General features: G+C 42.0%; 1 pseudogene across 1 annotated transcript in view; it reads left to right on the top strand.

Moving 5' to 3' along the window:
* LOC308083419 (receptor-type tyrosine-protein phosphatase U-like) overlaps window positions 1–18,326 on the top strand; it is a 144,305-nt pseudogene that overhangs the window by 112,923 nt on the left and 13,056 nt on the right. The window contains exons 7-15 of the transcript XR_013935070.1: window positions 88–160; window positions 746–822; window positions 5,490–5,526; window positions 7,167–7,264; window positions 8,953–9,069; window positions 13,215–13,369; window positions 14,181–14,316; window positions 15,710–15,859; window positions 17,189–17,503. The product of XR_013935070.1 is annotated as a receptor-type tyrosine-protein phosphatase U-like (transcript). The remainder of the gene's footprint in view (window positions 1–87; window positions 161–745; window positions 823–5,489; window positions 5,527–7,166; window positions 7,265–8,952; window positions 9,070–13,214; window positions 13,370–14,180; window positions 14,317–15,709; window positions 15,860–17,188; window positions 17,504–18,326) is intronic.

The raw sequence follows: 18,326 nt of genomic DNA, 5'->3' as shown, positions 1-18,326 counted from the left end.
TGAGGCTTATCTATGGTGTCTAAATGGTTAATAGGGGAGGTTCACAAAGCTGTTATCTCCATTATAAGAGTGTCTTGTCTTCCACAGAGCTTTTTTGACGGCTGGGACTCTACAAAGAAGAAAGACAAAACCAAAGGGAGACATGATACCTTGACAGGATGTAAGTTACCAGGAGACGTTCTGCCTTTTATGAAGTAAAACATCATGTCACAGATAAAAGACTGGAAAGACTAAGGTTCCGATGTCCAAAGAAAGCATTTGTTGAGGTGCCAGCTCCATTCTACAGGCATTTCTATGGTAAAAATGTGGCAGAGCGCCCTGGGCGATTCAAGTAGAAAATAGTTCAACTTTTGGAGAGGAACACCGCTCATCAATGTCACGTTTGATCATCCCAGCTGTGTCTGACAACCAGGTCATTTATGACCTGGTTGTCAGACATTACCACGACCATGAGAAGTCCATGTTTACTGTTATTTCAGCTAGGCTGTTTGAGCTAATAATAATGCAGATGACACGATATTGAACAACAGCAACGGTTGATGGTGTTGAACGTTTTAGGCATCGAAAAACGCTCCTTAGAATCACTCTGGACATGATATCCAAAGCTCTCCTCCGTTCAAAGACCCTTTCTGTGGACACGGCCCCTTATGCTACAGTAACACTAAATCCTTTAGTCTATGTTTTGTTATTGTAATAATCCTATGCTGTTTGATTTGATTCCTCTTTCATTGTTCTACCATTTCAGATGACCGCCACAGAGTCAAGCTCCACCCACTCCTGGGTGACCCCAACTCTGACTACATCAACGCCAACTACATCGATGTAAGTCTCACCAACCAACCAATTAGAGTTGTGTCTTCACAGTCCACTGAGCTGCTTATCCAACATGGACACAGAAAGTCATGTTGCTACAAAGCGTCTAAGTAACAATCCACACTCACAGAATATGGTTCACTGACAAAGGCCTGAGGGGCTGAAACACGTCCGTTTCATGACTGCTGCTGCGGCACATTAAAATGCGCTAACACTTTATTCTGAGTGCAGATTGTTCCTTTGATCAAACAGAGTTTGTTTAGAGTCTGCACCTGTCTTTGATCTTCTAAGTCATCAGTTTGAGCACACCAAGCCAGCCATGCCGGTTAGTGTTGTGACGTTGGCGTTGATTCGTTCTTTTTGGTTCGGGAACGAATTCGTTCACTTCACCCGGTTCAGGTTCAGTCAGTCCTGGAAGCTGGAAGGAAGAGAATGATAGGAACTAATCTTTTTGGTGAACAGGAATGAAATGACTGGAGTCACAGAAAATAATGATTATTCTCACCACTACAGCCAGTACTGCTGGCCCACACTTTGACCTGGGATTTGTTCCTGGAAGCTCCGTCCAATCAAAAGCATTATGTTATAATCCCCACCTCCCTGAATCCCCGCCTCCCTGAATCCCCACCCCCTGCTGACCCCTGCCCATCATTTTATAATGGAACGAATCCCTTTAATATGAAGTTCTCACAGATAAACCCATTCGATAAAAGAGAAATAGAATGTGCAGATTGGATCATGCTCCAAACGTTTTACAATGTATTTTTCTTCCACCATCGTCCGATTGTCTCTTCCTCAGGAAGAGGGCCGAGGAAGAGCCACTTGGGCTTGAAACGTCACGTACGACGATGGTGGAAGAAAATCCGCACACCAGTGTGGGGATTCTACTTTTCTTTTATGACTTCTGTCCTGTACCTGGCACTTCAGAGTGGATGTGCGTGTGCTTGTTTGTTTGTTTACGTAAACCCATTTGACCCTGAATGAAATAGACATGATTGATGTCATTCAATCTTTGGATAGAGTTGATCCCCTGTCACCGCTCACCTTAACTGTCTGACAGGCTGCTGGATGAGGGTATGGGGGGGGGGGGACACATCACCTATTATGTAATGTATGTGTATGTTGCTTATGTGTGTCAAACTGTCTGCATGTTTTTTTGTTTGTTTTTGTTTTTTCCATCGACATTAACAAGAAGAGGTTAGTGTTTACCCCAAAATGAAAAGGGGCTGTTAGTTGGAAGGTAGGGAGGCAGATATCAACGTAAACAAGGGATACATTAAACCAAATAGTTGAGTTTTAGCCATCGAAACAGAAAGCTGTGTTGGACTTATCCTTTTTCCGTGGTGATATTCAGCGCTTTTTTCAGTCCAGCTGTGAAAAGGTGAAAAGAGGAGATCTGTGAGCATGAAGCCAAAGTCTTTATTTACATCCACCCTTTTCACCCTCGCTTCACATCAGAATCCATGTTAACACTTCATTTATGATGTAATGTAATCGATGTAAAGTGGTTTTGTAACCACAGACAAGGTCAAAGTGCAACAAGTTGTACTTCTGCATAATAGATGAGGTCTTTTATGGTCAATGGTAAATGGTGCATTTATATATCACCTTTAACCAAAGCACTTTACAATGCATTACCCATTCACACACACATTCACACACTGACGGCAGAGGCACCAACCTGCTCATCGGGAGTATGTTTTGAGCAGCTTGAGCAACTCTTTCAACAGACCTTAAATGGAAAAGTTTTTATTTCATTTTTTTCCCGTCCTTTCATTGTGATTTCAAGTTTTGGTGTTCAAAGGAGAGGTGAAGACATTCAAGGTCTCTATTTAAAAAAATTCTGTCAACTCAACATATTGCTTGGCTGCCGGCCAGACTTTGTGTGTATGACTTGATTGCGTATGCAGCATGCACTCTATAGTTTTTACTTTTGAGTGGGGGGGGCAGACTTTAAGGGTAAAAAACGTCAGCGAGAATTTCCCCCCGAAAGTCCCCCGTCGGGACTCGACGGATCGGGCTTCGGGCCGGACTCAGGTAGTACATTTACAGGCTACATTTATAATAGCTGCGTAGCCTAATAGCCTTTTATATTACGAACCTAGGACACTAAGATTCCTGGAGCAACTGAAGAGCAGCTGGCGTCAGACACAGTAGCCTACCGAGGTTGTGTGTGTGCAGCCAACAAGCAGTCAGACAGACGGACAGACTTAATTCATTCAACTTACTTGGAGTTGGAGCACTAATCAACTCTCAACCCGTTCAACACACGCATTCAGGCACTTTATGTTTACATTTTAGGATATGAGCATGCACGCAGATCAAAGCTTTGTCGGCTCTAAAACATCCCTTTGAAGTCCACAGGCACAGCTTTTCTTTTAGACCCCATCTCCCAGACAGCGTAGTAGTCATAGTTTCGAATTTGATCCCATACCCCGAAGAGACGGTCCAATAACAGAACAGATAGGCAGTTCTGGTGAGCTCCGAGCGGTGAGCTATGGCTGTGAGTGTAGAAAACAGAGAAGGCTTGGGGGAGGAGAAAACGTATCATGTCACGCTGCAACGCGTTGTGGGCTTGTAGATCGGCTATCTGGCCAAAAAAAGTGGGGGCGTGCGCACCCCTTCGCACCCTTAATGAGGCTACAGTGCATACAGTGCCATGTTATAGGGCCTTATTATACAGTGCCTTATTGGGTATACAGTGCACATTTCATGAACACACACACACACACACACACACACACACACACACACACACACACACACACACACACAAACACACACGATCTCCTGTCGCTCCACCTGTCTATAACTCTCTCTCTCTCATTAACTGGCCTGTATGTCTCTCTTTTAACTCCCTGTCCCACCTCCTCCACTTTGGACCCTGTAGATTCGGATTAACAGGGAAGTAAGTACTTCACCACTCTTTTTTCTGCCTGACCCCCCCCCCCCCCCCCCCCCCCAACACTACTTTTTTGTTTCAACTTTGTATAAGACAAACACTAAAGTGTGTGTGTGTGTGTGTGTGTGTGTGTGTGTGTGTGTGTGTGTGTGTGTGTGTGTGTGTGTGTGTGTGTGTGTGTGTGTGTGTGTGTGTGTGTGTGTGTGTGTGTGTGTGTGTGTGTGCGTGCGTGCGTGCGTGCGTGCGTGCGTGCGTGCGTGTTACAATTCATCATCAGATGGATGTGTCTAGATGACTTATTAAGATGTCCTCCACAATGTTTTATGTTTAGTGACCTGTGACCTAGGACACCAAAAGCTGTTGCCATGTGTTCTTATCAGTACAGATACATGTCAGAGCAGATTATAGATAGGTTTATGAATAGAATCACACCATGTAGAGAGTAAGTATTTGTTGTCACATGGGGGTTCCAGACAGTATAAGGGGCTGGTTGTGAGTTTTAAGACAGACAGGACTCAATTAAGGGTCCATTGTGCCAGTGTCTTTTCTTCATTGTTGCAACAATCAATTATCATTCATGCTTTAAGATGGTGGTGTCTTGTGTCTTTGTTGCTGAGGTTATGCTAACAGTTCCAGGACACCGGCCCACCCATAAGGGCCTTATCTCCCACTTTGATGAGGCCTTCATGGAGCTAGTTCATGTTGTTGATACCGTATGGCAGTTGGCATTCCTGTATGTCCTCTCAAAAATAACTCCTGGGAATGATTTCAAATGAATTGTAATAATGAGGTCACATTCAGGAGGGTATTTTAACACCCTCACACTCTTTGGATCGGCTGTTGAGCTTGTGAAGAAGTGTGTTGATTTCAGGAGGAAGACTTGGGAGTTGTGGTTTAGTGTGAAACAAACTGTCCATGCCTCACATTCCCTCAGGCGCTCTTGTTGCCTTTTTCCCCTCGAGGCTGCATGTGGTGCCCTCTCATTCCACATGAACATCCTGTGTTCACCATGAGGACAGATCTGGCATCTATATCAAAGGGTGTCTTCTCCTTTGATATGAAAGAATACTTTGCTGTGCATGGAAGATGTAGCCCCCCCACTGCACCCGCCTGCCCATCCAAAAGGAACCAAATACAACAAAAAAAGAACCCAGTTCATTTAGGCCATGATAGCCTGCTTTCATGTGAAACCTATTGGACAGACGCTTTGGTGCTGTTGTCGGCAGAGAACTGTTAGAATCTATGAAAGAAAAGGCCCTAAGCCGTCAGTCTGCAGTTGTGGCTTTAATGAAAATCAATTATTTTTTTATTGGATACTTACGCTCTGTGAATAATCAGCAATTTTTTATGAATAAATAGGGCTTCTGAAATTGAAAGGCGCCCGCATCTACTTTATGCTTTTTGTCACATAACTCACGCTAGCTTGAATTGCAATGTACACGCAGCAAAAAATCCATACTCTATAAAAATCATTTTTGGGCATATTAATTATCTGCTTTTAAAGATGCTGTATTGGCTCAAAACGACAGCACCAATCAGGGTATTTGGTTACCTTTGATTAAATTAATACTCAGGAATTACCTGCGTATACAGAGTCAAGTCAGCTAATATGGGGCTGTGGAGAAAGACAGCATTAAAGTATGTAGTGGGGTCATTAGAGGACGGGGAGCCAGAGGAGAGGGGAAGGCTGGGGGTCCAGAGATGATCTCCCTTCCAGCTGTGAGCGAGGATCACATGGTCTTACTCAGCACCTCATTCCTCTTCTCTTTTTCAGGGCTACCATCGATCCAACCACTTCATCGCCACTCAGGGTGAGTATCCCTGCAAGGCTACTTTTTAACTGTGTGTGTGTGTGTGTGTGTGTGTGTGTGTGTGTGTGTGCGTGCGTGTGCGTGCGTGGGTGCTTGTGTGTGTGGGCGTCTTTGATGTTTCATGCTTTGAGAGTGAGTGCTGTATTTTTGATTTTGTAAGTGTGTAATAAATCAGAAACCTGCTCGTTCTCCATCTTGAGCCAAAGCGTCTCTCCTGCAAATCTAAAGGTGATGGCATGTGTGACCACCGCCCAGTGGCAGCTGTGTGATTGACTGAATTAATCATGAAGAAGAGATGAATAATTAAACACATTAATTATAGCTCCTCATCCGTTGTGATGTGAGGAGTCCAGTAATTTGACGTGGAATTAAAGAAGTCTTCAGTTCCCTCTCTCAGCTAACAAAGCCAGGGTCTGCAGCCACAAAGTCACTGAAGGGACTGCTCAACCCATTATCTTTCATAAACTCTACCTGCTTGGAGAGAGAGCGATAGACAGACAGACAGACAGACAGACAGACAGGGACACACACACAAAGAGAGAGCTATGAGTTAGGAGCTCAGCTGTGTTAGTGTCATTGTCAGCATGGTTTCCCTCGGTGCTTGTTGTTCCAGTGGTGTCTCCCATTCTAAGTATCTCCACATGAAAATACTCATCTGAGCAAGGTCACTCGGGTCATGATGATTAGTGATGTCACAGTGGCCGCTATAGAGCCAGACATTTTTGGGTCCAATTCCAATCTTTGAGAGTCGTAGACCACAGCTTACCAATGTTTAGACCGATATTTTGTCAAAGCGCAACATTTCTTATCAATTTGAAAAACTTAGATTTGATTCAAGTTTCTATTTGAGTATATTAATTCAACTTATAAGCAAAAAATAAGCGTAGTGTTAGTTCATCCAGGACACGGAAGTCTTGCACGCCTCAGCTGTAATCGGTCGTCAGTCAGCTGATGTGAACATCAGCCTAGCCTCCTATTCCCCATTCACAGTTCAGCTGGTCATACTCCAATCAGAGTTCACGCCTTCACAAAGAGGTTCCTTTAAATACGGCTTTGCATTCACTAGGTCTCTGCTTGCCTGCTTCACTGCTGCTTAGCTGCCTCCTCCACCCCAGCCTCCACCTTTTGATCAGAGTCTGGCATAGGCTCAAATACTTGTGATATTATATCTGCTAATTCACACTATGTCAATATATTGTTTGATATTGTATCCCTATGGGGGTTTTGCTTAACATTCCCTGATTTTGCTTAGCATGTTGCTTGGACAAAATTCAGGGAATATATCCAAGAGCGGAGCCTTCAACACCAAGCTTAACTGTATTCCATTTGTTGCAATAAATGGTTAAATCTACTTTGACGTGAGTGTTCCTGACTGAAGAATGCTTGTGAGCTTGAAGATTGGCTAGTTTTGAAAACATTTTAGCCTACAATGACGAGCTCATAATAGGGATGCCAGGTTGAAAGTTGTTAAAAATCAGGACACATACGTAATTGCCGAAATTGATAAAAAAAAAAATCTATGTCAAATAATAGCTGATTTATCGGTCAGGCTCTGTTGGTCTCACACAACAGCACCATCAACAAGTGGTTTTCATTGAGAGGGCAGCTCTGATGTGGCTGTTTCCTCTTCCCTCCACCAGGGCCCAAGCAGGAGACGGTGTTGGATTTCTGGAGGATGGTGTGGCAGGAGAACTGCTTCAGCATCGTCATGATCACCAAGTTGGTGGAGGTAGGCAGGGTGAGTGACGTCACTGTTCCCTTTAGACGGAGCTGCTGTTATCTTTACATTCATTATTTACCGACGGCGCTCTGCAGTGGCCTTAGTGCAGCGTGCAGCTCGTCTGTGTAAAGTGTACAAATATCCTGTGATTAGTTCATGAAAATCTACTGCTAAACATTAAGTATTCATAAAACAACTTAATGCACTCCTGAATGAATCAATCTGGGCAGCCAGTTGGATAATGGCCAAACATTTTGTTTACCACAACTTGTGCAAAGATCATTAAAGAAACTAAATTGTACAAAAACATGTATTATATCATAACTTACTGCTTATTACTTCAGAGCTGGGTGAGATACAGCAACTCAGCAACACTTACACTAATGCTATCTGGACAGTATTATTATTGTTTTGTTTATGCTCCATTTGAAGTGTTACATCATTATAAGTACATTATGTATTGGAGAAGTAGTAATCATTGTGTAATTATAATTATTACAACTTACAATACATGACTTTAATACACAGTTAGCACCTGTTATGGCGTAGTGCATTGAAAAGCAATGGAAGCACTTCTTAAATATATTGAATGTGTTTATGAATACAATGAGCCTTGTTATAAGTATTATGTACTATGGTTACGCTAAGCATTAAAAAGATTACAGTATGTCCAGTGTAGTGCATTATAACGCATCTAATAATACATTATCAATAGATTTTCACTGTGATTAGCTTCACTATTGCCTCAGAATGTTTTCTACACATTACCTTTACCTAAATACATGTTCATCATGTTGTGATTACAATGGCTGTACTAGCAGCTACACTGCAGCTACACAGAGCATTTATTTTTTAAGATATTGTTTGGGCTTTTCTGCATTTATACCACATAGTATGACCACACAGACAGCCTGACTATAGCACTGTCATTATCTGTCACACATAAACAAGCCTAACATTCAAATGTCACTGTAAGAGTCCCGTCATCATCTTTCCCCCTAGAGAAACACATTATCCAGGTGGATGGTTAAAATGACACCATTTTACTCACACCAGCCCTGTCTCCAATTAGGACCACCATCCCAACAGCACAACCTTTCTGAACAAACAAAACAAATAGGAGCTGGACTTTAATAAATAACCTTTCCCCTGAATGTAAAGCATCAGCTGCTTTTGTGTGTGAGGTGAGTGGAACACATTGCAGCGCTCCTGTTCTCCATGTCATTATGGGACTAAAGTACTTTGCTTTACTTTGCCCTCTGGGATGAAAAATCACCAGAAGGGCAGCTTGTTGTTTTGTTGTCCCTCCAACAGCATTTTCCACTGCACTCAGATCTGTTTCAGCCGTTCTGACGTGTGCTTTCCACGAGAAGATGAAGCACTTTCAAAGGCTGTTTTCTGTACAATCATTTCATGTGTTTACTTTTGTCAAATTGCTTTTTAAATGAGAATTACAACAGCGGTAACACCTTTTTTTTTCATGAATTCTGTGCAAGCTGAATCGCTTTAAGCACTCCTTTTTCCCCCTGTCCATCAAAGCCTTAAATGACAAGTTAGCCAGAGCCAAACCCCCCTAATGTGTTTTAATTGAACAATTTAATGTGTTATGATGATCTTACTTCTCACTACTATGTTGACTACACTTTGTCATTCAGTTGGCAATTTACACCATGGTTAGAATGTTCTGTAATTATTTCTCTAAACAGGTAAAATGCTGCAAATACTGGCCTGATGACAGTGAGATGTACGGTGACATCAAGATCACACTGCTGAAGACGGAGACGCTGGCTGAATATACAGTCCGTACCTTTGCCTTGGAGAGGGTAAGTCAACCCAACTCTCCCTAATTATTCAATAGAATGGAAGTGAAATCCTTTTGCTGTTTGGTATATATATATATTTTATGCATCTAAATAGCACAGAGTACGTTTCTAACTGAGACTGTCAATTTGTGACATCCTAATTGAAAGTATCGCAGAGGAGGAGAACGTAATTTCAAAATGTTATTAGAGACAGGTTGTCTAAATAGGCATCTATTATTAATACTGATCAGCAGTATTAGCTAATAATACTAATAAAGCCCAAGTGCTGTGTCTCTGTCCATGGTGCTGAAATGGTCAAATCCTGCTTCCCTCTCTCTCATGCTGTCTTTATATGTTTGTATTTGGGTTCCAATAATAAATATTGCAGGAGCAGGTGGTACTTAAACTATGCTGCGGGCTGTGAAAAATAAACTGCCGGTTGGAAAAGTTGAAAATATTGCAGGAACCGGCGGTAATGGTCATAAATACAGCGGGAGCAGATGGACGGAGGATTAGGGAAATATTTCCAAAATATACAGGTTTTATGGCGATCGAACAAATGCTTATTGGTGATGATTGGCCTAACGGTTGTTGGCTTTGGTCCATTTATTTGCTGAGCCATGTCACTTTTGAAGTTCAATGATCAATATCTTCAGAACTAAATAAGATATTAACAAGCTGTATGTCAGTTTTGACAAAGCTTGTAACAATTTTGGTCTCGGGGTGTCAAACTTTTAGGTTGAGGGCCATTTTGCTCCTGCCTGACCTTGCATGTTAACGTTACGTAAATCCAAGCGCTCTGTTTTAGCCACCAAAAGATCAAGATCATGAAGACTTTCATGAATAGTCCAATTTCTACACATTTGAGCACAGCTACTTTAGTGTGGCAAGGTTGGCTGTGTCAGCCAAGATAGCATCAAATTGCCAATGGTCCAATGGCTCCATAAAATGTCCAGTTTTGATCACATCGTTGCTGTCATCAACTGCAATAGAGAAGGCAATAATTGACTTCACTTTGTCTTTTAGTTCACTAAAATGTCCTGCAAGGTCCCTGATTCTCTGCCTTGTTGTGTTAACCCTTGCATTGTGTTAGAAAACTGCATCCACTTGTGGTGTTAGCGGGTCAAATTTGACCTGTGATTTAAATCAGCCCAAAATACAAAAAAAAAAAAAAAATCATTAATGTTTTTCTCCCACCTCATAGCTGACTTGTAGTGTATTCACTGTGTAAACACTTTTTAAAATATTATGTTGGATTAGGGCTAGGGTTTCATCTTTCGATATATCTCGTTTTCTATTATAAAAATGTAAAAATTCACTCATTAAATTTCCTATAATGAAGGCAATGGATAATGATGTTATCTAGCTATAATAGAATAATTAAGAAGAAGAATTAGAACACACTTCCAAATACTTGTTTTCGTTTTTTAACGTTAAAATGTTTTAATATTATAAAAAATAGTGACACTAGTGGTGTTAGGGTCATTTTTGATATACCATAGAAGGTAAAAAGTCATTTATTTTTCATAAACTCAAACTTTATTTTACTCCTGATAGCAAATGCTAATTGAGGACAAGTCTCTCTCACTCTCAAACATGTAAACATTGAATATTGACAATTTGGGGGGAATTGAGTCACACTTCTCTGCCGGGTCATTTCGGACCCTAACACCACAAGTGTCACTTTTTTTTATAGAGACCATCAGAATTAATTACAATGATGATAAATAATTGTGTCGCGTTAAAATGGCTATTTCTGAGGATATGAAGCCTCGTTCCAATAAAGAAATGTAAAGGGTACTTTTTACCTATTTAAACTTGAAAACGGGTCAAAAATGGAAGGGTTAAGTGCACCACTGGCACTCAATAATGAGACAACGTAAGTGGAGCCCTCGCAGTACAGTAGGTGCTTACACACAGCGTGTGGTTACCTGCTGCCTCCATTAAGATGACTGGCAGCTTTAAGGACACAGACAGTGATGGAAAATCTAGTCAGATGGACTTTAGTAGTTATTATATGGATGTCTGTGGCAGGTTTTATAAAAATCAGACTCACAGTGTGGGAGTTATGACTTCATGAAAGTTTTGACCTTTAATTATAATGCCACAACTTCCAATCACTGGTGAAAATGTCATGTCTCTACCATGTAGCATCTCACAGGAATTTGCTAAATCGTAACAGGAGGAGAAAAACAATGAACTGGCTTAGAAATACAAATAAAAACAGTTAAAATATAAAATACTGTTTCAGCCGTTTGGGTTTGAACCCCTAAAAAACGATTAATTTGTCTTTTATAATTTTGCCAACCCCTTTTGTGAGACATTGAAGTAAATGAGAGTCAGACATATTTTTCTGTTTACTCGAGTTAAAACATCGTCTCCGGTCCCCTTGCCAGCGAAAACGGCGATTTTACTGTACCTTTGAAAACTCATGGAATATTCTCTGTGACCACGAAAATGTGGCTGGCCTCCATTCCATAGCTATGGCCGTTTGAATGTGGCTTGCTTTTTGAAAAACACTTTGAAAACAACAGAAATCTGAGAAAAAAATACTTTTATAAATCATTTAACACATTAAGTGCCAGAGTTTTATTAAAACAGGGTACATCTAGTGCTGGCCTTCTTTACCGTTTACGCTGATATGTTTAGCGCTGTAGTGGCCACGACGAGGACGCGGATGTAAACAAAGGATGCGTGTACGATGGTCGATGGTCCCGTCTAACGCCAGGAACAATAACATCTCTCACGCGAGCCACCGTTGCGCACCGAAAATGGCTTGTTTTCACCACTGTAAAAAGTTAAGGAGATCCGGAGGTTTTTATCAAGGAGATATAATGGGAGTGGACGGGAGCCAGTTTTTTTTGGCACCCATCCACATCTGTCCCTTCCATTTTAGAGGCACCGTGGGTGATTCCAAAGTTGCGCTAGGGCGCCCCTTGTGGAGAAAAAAAAAAAAGGAAAAAAATTGCTAAACGGTTATAACCGTTTATGGCACTCCAAGCATGGCTTTTCAAAAACGGTCCGGACCGTTTTTGGCACACAATGTGTTAACATGGAAGATGCCTAGATTTATTTTGTATGATCACGTGATCTCTGGGTGTACTCTTCTACGGTGGTGGTTGGATATTTCACAGGCTGCGGAGCGGCGCCCCGCAACCCCCCCCCCCCCCCCCACCCCACCAAACAAACTAAAAGTCTTCATAAGTCGACGTCTCGTCGGAAGTTGTCCTTTGCAGTAAATGAGTTAACATACTGTAGGTTGGGGATTTAAATTGATTAACTTGGTCTATTTATATAGAACATTTTAAAATCTGACATGACTCATTACTGATGGGAACGTGGGCCTCTCAGGATAAACACAATCTCATTGAGAGGAATTAGCATGAGTAGCTGCTTAAAAACACCTCCATCGCTTCTCTAACGTAGCTGCAGAGAGCAGCTGCTCCAGTGCTACTGGTTTGTTCCCAGTGACCCCGTCCTGCCAGTCTCCCAAAGGGCTCCGTGAAAGGGCTCAGAGCCACGCTGGAGTGACAGCACCACAAACACTGTATTATCATCACTCCATCACACTATCATCACTGCTCTCCCTGGGAACTTACTGCTCAAATCAGCAGAAATTTGGCAGATGCTGACAGTTTGTTTTCACCGCTCTCCCTCACTTTATTTTTTGATTTCTCTCTTCCTCAAATCTTTGCGTTGCATTCACTTTACTTTACTTTACTTTACATTTAATTTGCACAGAGTGGTAAATGACTGTGTCTGTGTGTCTGTGTAAACACCTGGGTTTGAATCTGGGTCTGCTCCATGGGAAACCAAACATTTACTATTCATCCAAAGCAGATAGATTGGAAGCCTCATTCCACCAATATGATGAACAAACTAAAGAAACTTCTCAAAATAATGACTCAGTATATCAAAAATATTGACTTATCACAAAGCAAGTCATCTCAAGAATGACTTACTCATCTTGAAATACTGACTTAGTATTTTACATTAATGACTTCCAATATCAAAATAGTCATTATTATTATTAGTCATTTTGAGAGTAAATATTTAGTATCTTAAAATAATGAGAAACTGGCATGACATAGTAGAGGAGGGTACCTTGGCTATGAGGCTAATCTCAGTGTAATGCTAATTCCTGTTATCTTTGTGTGTTTTGACAGAGAGGCTACTCAGCCAACCATGAAGTGCGTCAGTTCCACTTCACATCGTGGCCAGAGCACGGGGTGCCCTTTCACGCCACAGGCCTGCTGGCCTTTATACGGAGAGTCAAAGCCTCCACGCCTCCCGATGCCGGTCCTGTGGTCGTTCACTGCAGGTTAGCATAACATGACCTTTACTGTGCTTTGGTCGTTCACCGTTATCACCACATGACACTTACTTCCCTGTGGTCGTTCACTGTTAGCATCACATGACACTTACTGTCCTGTGGTCGTTCACTGTTAGCATCACATGACACTTACTGTCCTGTGGTCGTTCACTGTTAGCATCACATGACACTTACTGCCCAAACTTTCCTACCAGAGTTTGAGACTTGGGACTTGGGTCGCAATTAAGTCGCACACACAATGAATTCAGTCTTGACTTCAGACTAGTACTCTTACAGATGAAACTTTTTATTTGTCACATTGAGAGAATTTACATCAAGCATTTCCTTAATGTCAAAGACTTTTGAGCATCTCTTATTCATACCTAATGATAGGTTGCTATTGTATTATTTTGTGGCTTGTGATGGAAATCCCTTATGCATATACTGTAATATAAATGATCACCCTGGCATTCATCATTGTATGAGGTTGTTTACACAGGGTTACAATGAATGCCGGGTTATAATTTGTTCATCACATACCCATAGCCTTATTTAGTCACAAAGATAACTAGAAAATTGCATTTGAGCAACTGTGGCAGCCATGTTTAACACTTATGTTTCTTCCACAGCGAGGTCACAACTTTCTGATGAGTGAAACTAAACGTATTACCAGAATGTGCAAACACATTATCTCTGTGTGTGTGTGTGTGTGTGTGTGTGTGTGTGTGTGTGTGTGTGTGTGTGTGTGTGTGTGTGTGTGTGTGTGTGTGTGTGTGTGTGTGTGTGTGTGTGTGTGTGTGTGTGTGTGTGTGTGTGTCAGTGTGGGGGCAGGTCGTACCGGTTGCTACATCGTGCTGGACGTCATGTTGGACATGGCTGAATGTGAAGGCGTGGTGGACATCTACAACTGTGTGAAAACTCTGTGCTCCCGACGCATCAACATGATCCAGACAGAGGTACATTCAGCTGCTCAGAGTCTATTCACATCAACATGATCCAGACAGAGGTACATTCACCTGCTCAGTCTATTCACATCAACATGATCCAGACAGAGGTACATTCACCTGCTCAGAGTCTATTCACATCAACATGATCCAGACAGAGGTACATTCACCTGCTCAGTCTATTCACATCAACATGATCCAGACAGAGTTACATTCACCTGCTCAGTCTTATTCACATCAACAGGATCCAGACAGAGGTACATTCAGCTGCTCAGAGTCTATTCACATCAACATGATCCAGTACTGACAGTCTATTGACTCTCTACAAGCAGGGATATAAATGTGTGTTCATAGAGGAGGCGAAGATATTCTCCATGCAGCGAGATTACATACAAAGTCAATGCAAAGACGTGCAAAGATGTATGAGGCGAACTCATCTCGCCTCGTACACCAACTCTGGCAAAACCACCGGCCATAACTCAACGCAAAGACATTCCTCTGGGGAAAAGTTCTGAGGAGGACATTTGTTGTTGTTTTTTTCCTTCTTTTTCTTTTCTCCTGGTATTTGTAAAATGATGAATCCCCCCCCCCCCCCCCCCCCCTCTGGGTTTCATGTAAAGGTCAACACAATGGTTGCCGAGTTAAGATTCACATTGTGCTTCAAACGTGTTGCACTGGATCATGTGGTTCCTTTTAGATGTGTAGATAATATGCATATCAACCCCTTATTATGTTAATCCAATGTTGACGTAGCTGTTTATTACATTTGTAGTTATTTACAGGGTTGCTCTAATTAAATGTGTTGCTGCCGGTGTTCGTTTGTATTGTTGAGTTATTTATTCTATCCAGCTCTATTAAATACACTATATACCCTATGAGCTTTACATTCTCCACCGCTCATCACCTTACATTGATTATGAATTGATATGTACCTAGTTTTAGTTTTTTGCTTCCTGTCTGCCCTTCATCTGTCTCCTGTTTTATGTATCTGTCTTCCATTCTGTTTGCAGTGCACACAGTTTGACAGAGTTTCAAGCTAACAAGTAATTAGGTGCAAGCGACACTGTTGTATTACTGAGTATAACTCAGGCTGTAGACACTGTTGTACTACAGAGTATAACTCAGTCGCAGTCTGTACACAGACACTGTTGTACTACAGAGTATAACTCAGGCTGTACACAGACACTGTTGTACTACAGAGTATAACTCAGGCTGTACATAGACACTGTTGTACTACAGAGTATAACTCAGACTGTACACAGACACTGTTGTACTACAGAGTATAACTCAGGCTGTACACAGACACTGTTGTACTACAGAGTATAACTCAGTCTGTACACAGACACTCGTAGTTAATTTCCTCTCCATGTTAATTGTGCTGTTGTTGATGACGTGTCACCTGCAGGAGCAGTACATCTTCATCCATGATGCCATCCTGGAGGCCTGTCTGTGTGGAGAGACGTCCATCCTGGTCAACGAGTTCGCCCTCACCTACAAGGACATGCTGCGTGTGGACTCCCAGAGCAACTCATCCCAGCTACGAGAAGAGTTCCAGGTCAGAACACCACCTCCATACAGCCACATTAAATACATACACAACATATCTACTGTATAACACTAATACATATTTAAGACTAAAACATACTAACACTCATCTTTGAAGCCAATTACCGGCAAACTGTGTGGAATATGAAAAAGCTGTTTTATAGGCCAGAGTGTAAAGCGTAGAGTTTACTGTAGAATAGATGTACAGTATGGATGTAGATGTTTTACATACTGTATAGATGTACAGTATGGATGTAGATGTTTTACATACTGTATAGATGTACAGTATGGATGTAGATGTTTTACATACTGTATAGATGTACAGTATGGATGTAGATGTTTTACATACAGTATAGATGTACAGGATGGATGTAGATGTTTTACATACAGTATCGTTTACAGTTTGGATGTAGATGTTTTGAATGTTTTGCACAGAGGGAATCGGGCCCGGATACAGACATTTATTATTTGGGCGGCGGCGATTTTTGTTTTGTTTTTTTCCAGTTTTTTTCGCCTACTTTGCTTCTTTTGGGCTTGTTATCCTAGGCTTCTTTCTCTCGCAAAATATCTGGCAACACTGCCCATGGCAAATCAGGGCGGAGAATTATTTGAATTGTGCAATGATGCATGATGGAATATGATTAAGGATTTGATTATGGTAAACTCACATTTCATAGCACACACACCATAAATGTAACTTTCACAAGCCCCCCCTTGGGAATGGAGTGGGGTGATGACATCACATAACCTGAGGCATCCTTCTTTATATAATAATGGTGCTTCATTATGTGCAGTTTGGAGAATATTATATTCACATATTGCATATTTCCTTCTTCATGCCTGTTCAGTTCAAAGAAATCCTCTGGGGAGTCTTATGTTTACATTAAACAATAGAAACTCATTAGAACCGCTTCAGATGAAATACTTATTGGCGCAGGGATTTCCATAGAGTCCCTTGAGGATTCAGAATGGGACTAAAACATGGAGGCTGACTGGGAGAGTAGAAAGCCAGCTGAGGTCCCACATGAAGTCACCAGCAGCCACCATCCACATGTCCCTCCACACACAGGACAGCAGCCACATTGATCCAGAGATTTGCATTTCAAAGTAACTAATGTTCTCATCTTATATGCCCCATATGAATTATGCCAGATTCATTACCTCATGATTTATTGCTCAGACTCTGGAGAAAAAAAGAATCCTGTTGTGACAGATTTAACAAGGGTATGTTTGTGTCTCTGGCCTACATATTTAAAAGGCACAAATGTTGTCTTCTCCCTCCTTCTCTCCTTGTCTTCCTGCTCCTCACCCACTTTTTTCACTCATCATTTAACCCCAGACTCTGAACTCGGTGACGCCTCACCTGGACGTTGAAGAGTGCAGCGTCGCGCTGCTGCCCAGGAACCGGGAGAAGAACCGCAGCATGGACGTGCTGCCTCCCGACCGCGCGCTGGCCTTCCTGGTCACCAGCGAAGGCGAGAGCAACAACTACATCAACGCGGCGCTCACCGACAGCTTCCACCGGCCCGCCGCCTTCATGGTGACGCCTCACCCGCTCCCCGGCACCACGACCGACTTCTGGAGGCTGGTGTTTGATTACGGCTGCACCTCTGTGGTCATGTTGAACCAACTCAACCAGTCCAACTCAGCCTGGGTGAGCTCACTGGCTGTGATTATATAGTTTTTACTTTCATTTCACCTTCATTTATTCAGGGAAGGCCAATTGAGAGCAAACTATCTGACTCCCTGATTAAAAGAACAACAACCATAGCAACAAACCAACAAAAAATCAAAAAGATGACAGACATTAGATAATTCATTTGACACATAGTACAGACAGATTTCAAAGTATTATTAAAACATTTTTTAAGTGATCAAGAGAAATTATATTATCCAGCTTTAAAGGTTTCATGACGTTCAGTTTTACCACACATTAAAAGTCTTTGTCATGGTCCTTCAAACGTGTATAAAAAGTTTTAACAAAAAATTCCACTCCATTGATCCATGGCAGGTGTTTTTCTCTCACATTTCTAATGCCTTTTCAACTGTAATGAAAAAATAAATCTTTGCCTGCGGGTGTCGCTGTGGAGGGATTTTTCCTGTCAATCATCGCCTCTGCTCCGCCCCCCCCCCAAAGGAAAGGATAGGGGAGGGGAGGGGCGAGGAGGAGAGTGGGCGGGGTTAACAGGCTGTGACGCTTGGATTGTCTGGGGGAAAAGGCTCTTTAGCATGTTGAGACGAGATCTTTGATGATTCTGCAAGCTTTGCTGACACAGCATGCTATATAATAGGTTCTCTCAGTCAGTGCGTCAGAATGTCTATCTTCTCCTGTCATTCCGTGCCTTTGCTTCATCTCTGGATCTGGAAATTAGCTTGGTAGAAGTTCCTGCACATCACACATTGCACTGCTCTGATCATGTGACTGTGAGGTGTTGCTAGATAACACCAGCCCCAGCTTACATCAGGAGAACCACGAA

This window comes from Gymnoscopelus braueri, assembly GCF_963280865.1.
Source record: "Gymnoscopelus braueri genome assembly, chromosome: 4".
NCBI classification, from domain to species: domain Eukaryota; kingdom Metazoa; phylum Chordata; class Actinopteri; order Myctophiformes; family Myctophidae; genus Gymnoscopelus; species Gymnoscopelus braueri.
This window is presented reverse-complemented; position numbering and strand designations above follow the sequence as displayed.